Source organism: Saccostrea cucullata, unplaced genomic scaffold (genome assembly GCF_032062105.1).
Source record: "Saccostrea cucullata isolate Sc308-1 unplaced genomic scaffold, CSIRO_AGI_Scuc_v1 ctg2494, whole genome shotgun sequence".
In the NCBI taxonomy this organism is placed as follows: Eukaryota; Metazoa; Mollusca; class Bivalvia; order Ostreida; family Ostreidae; genus Saccostrea; species Saccostrea cuccullata.
Window position 1 is genome coordinate 6,876 of NW_026935678.1, and position 3,543 is coordinate 10,418.

The 3,543-nt window shown below is 32.1% G+C and overlaps 1 long non-coding RNA gene across 2 annotated transcripts; it reads left to right on the top strand.

The window, feature by feature from the left end:
* The first annotated feature begins 662 nt into the window (after nt 1-662).
* Nucleotides 663-2,084, top strand: LOC134243562 (uncharacterized). Of its 2 annotated transcripts, none has more exons than XR_009987063.1 (2): nt 663-1,021; nt 1,722-2,084. It is a non-coding gene; the product is annotated as an uncharacterized LOC134243562 (long non-coding RNA). The 2 variants fall into 2 exon arrangements; XR_009987062.1 differs by having other exon boundaries at nt 1,964-2,084.
* Nucleotides 2,085-3,543: the final 1,459 nt, after the last annotated feature.

The following is a 3,543-nucleotide window of genomic DNA, read 5'->3' on the forward strand; positions in this document are numbered from 1 at the left end:
CGAATGTTTCCAAAAGTTTTTATGCATTAATGAATTCATTTAAACCAAGAAAATGTTCATGAAAAGTTTGATTAAATTCTGTGCACCTGTAAAAAAAAGAAATTGCTAAAAATTCTGGACCGTCGGGAAGACTAGATTTACCGCTTGCCGTTGGTATGTAGAGTTGACGTTCGTATCTCTTTCAGTGTTATAGATGACGTTATACTAAAAATGAGTTCCTTTACGAAAAACTTTTGAGGTTCTTTATAATTTAGTTTTCCTTTGAACGAAATCTAATATTGAAAATAAGATAACTTTGTCATTACATTTACTTGCATTTCAAATTATAAAAATTAGATCAATTCAGGAGAAAATGACATGAACTATTTGTGGCGGATGTTTGTGCATGTTTTCTGTTGAATATCATCGGAGTAAATCAGAAGACACAGTAACCTTGCTTTCGGCTCTATATAATCAACACAAATTACTGCGCATGTTAAATGCGTGATGACCATGGGAGATTGAACATAGTTCAACTCACAAAAAGACTTCTAACAAAATTATTGATATAACAAATGGCATGACTGATATACAGTGTACCTTTAAGAAGACATACTTTTTAAAATAAATCAGTGAACAATTTTAAGATATAAGACGTGTATACTTACAATAATTCTTTACTTTTAATTTAATAAAACATCTTATTTGACTCATCTTCAACTATTTGGGTTGAAGTGCAACACTTTTTCAATAACGACATAACTTTCGGTCAAGGTCCTTTTCTCAACAGTATATGTTTTAAGAATAAGTCTTTATTCTTGAAGAAAACAAGATCTAAATCAAAGGTCTTTCATCTATTTTATACAATTATTTCACAGGGAATGACGCCATCCATGCTTTAACCAAAGATCAGGACCAAGATCTACGAGTGGATCTCCAGAAATTTAACGGGGACACGGCGTTGCTGAATATTCAACATTTTATATCGGAAACGAGGCTGATAAATACCAACTCACAGTGTCCGGTTACACGGGAAATGCGGGTATTTTTTTTTTATTGGAATAACGTATTTTACGGCTATGTTGCAACACATTTGTCATTTATAGAGTCTAAGGATAACCGTCCGCAGCAAAATACCCTACCCTGTGGATATAAATGTCGAATAATTTTGATATTCAAATAACATTATTGTAAATATCATTATAATCATTAAGTCATTTCAGCTGATCACAACAATAATTATGAAGAATTACAATGATAAGTTATTTATCGTTCTTAAAAACATCCATGGAACATCAGTTAGGTTAACGTGAATTGATTTGATTTTATAATAGTAGACATTATATTACATGTTTACGAATAAACGATGAATTTGCTAGCAGTGTAAATTTTAATACACAAATCTTGATTACATTTAATCTGCTTAGCGAATATAAATAAAGAATACATCAAATTTTGTTTATCATACTTATTAATTAAGTACTGGATTTCGATTTGTTTGATTTACTTAATTGTGATAGACATGTAAGGAGGTGCTACATGTATTCAATCGGCATCCAAATATAGCTCCATGAAATAGAGTTGAATTTTTTTTTACCTCAAGATCTTTTACTATTAATTCTACACATATATCAGTTATTGTTTCCAATTCCTGCTGTAGGTGTTAGTTTGGGTCCACATAATGGTATGAGATTCAGTAATTCTACACGTATATCAGTTATTGTTTCCCATTCCTGCTGTAGGTGACAGTTTGGGTCCACATAATGGTATGAGATTCAGTAATTCTACACATATATTATTGTTTCCCTTTCCTGCTGTAGGTGACAGTTTGGGTCCACATAATGGTATGAGATTCAGTAATTCTACACCTATATCAGTTATTGTTTCCCATTCCTGTTGTAGGTGAAAGTTTGTATCCACATAATGGTATGAGAATCAGTAATTCTACACATATATCAGTTATTGTTTCCCATTCCTGCTGTAGGTGACAGTCTGGGTCCACATAATGGTATGAGATTCAGTACAAAGGACCAGGATAATGATCAAGCTAGTTACAACTGTGCTATAAATCATCATGGAGCATGGTGGTACAGTGGATGTACAAACTCAAATCTTAACGGGAAGTATGCACTGTCCGCGGTCACTAGCTATAAATGCCCGTATTGGTATCGCTGGACAAACGGATATAGAGCACTACAAAGGACTGTCATGATGATAAGACACAAACGCACGCGTTAATGTTAAATCAGTCCTATAAAATGATTTTCTGTACGAAATACAAGGAACCTACTTTCAATGACTTATTTGTGTACTTTCTAGTGTTTATATTCTTTTTTTGTGACGGACAACAATCGTGTTTTTTCTGAGAACGATATTAGTAAAACACGCCTACAGTTTATAACGAATTAACATCAAGAAAGTTTATTCCAATTTCCCATGATTTTGAAAAGTAATTTTATCTAAACGAATCTAATAAATTACGTTAAAACCCAGACAAATGTGTTTGTTCCTTGCTCTTTGCTTTATGTAGGTTTGACAGTACGAGTATTCCATCCTTTAATTATGAACAATATATAAATTGTTTTGAAAACATTACACAATAAGGACATGGTTTTTTTTAAACATTTATCGTATATACATATTTTACTGTGTAGAATGAACCCGAAAGCTTTATGTAATTAACATGTTTTACATATCTCTAATATAATGAGTATAAACCCACTGTGAGACATTAATGCCCTTGTTACAGTAACTGCTAGTACGAGCATGATCCGTCACTGCTCAAAACCGTAAGTGATAAGTACAGGTCAATATTTGCAGTCCTCCACCAGCAAGTGGTGACGTCTGAATAGGAATGAATTATCTTCGAAAGGCCGTAAAACATGACAAGAAAACAAAAGCAAACAATCAATACATTCATTTCAGCATCTATCAGTGCTCTCAGTACTTTGATTATTTGATGATCCAGCATATAAAACACATGGCTAATTACCTTGGAATATCTCCAATATTTCAGAACTGTCCTTGTTTTTTAACAAAGACGATGTTCACAAAATCTTAGTGTCCCTTTTAACGTCAAAGCCCTTTCTTTGTAAATTTTATAGTTCTAGGCAAATACTTTCTCATCATGTTTTGTTTTTCATTAGTATTTATTTTTATCCTAATTCACAAATAACCTTGCACCAAAGAAAGAATTTAAATGATCATTCTGTGTTATCCCTTCGTCTTTGTAAGATAAATATTCTTTCATTTTTTTATATTGAATAATGAAAACCAGGATCCCATTACAGGTAATTGAAACAGATGCTAAGTTTGTTTCAATATACTAGTCTGCAAGAGATAATAAATCTTTTTGATGTTATATAACTTTCTTAATCAACTAATGCAAATGAGGATGTACCATGCTGTTAAATATCACTAAAAGTACAACTTATCTGTTTTGTTATTCAAGCATAAAAATATAATAAGCAGGTTTTTGATATCTGTGACCTGTGCGTATAACCTCAAAAGATGGGATTACGTCAATGTCTTGGCACATGAAGAGTAAAAAATCCCTATTATATT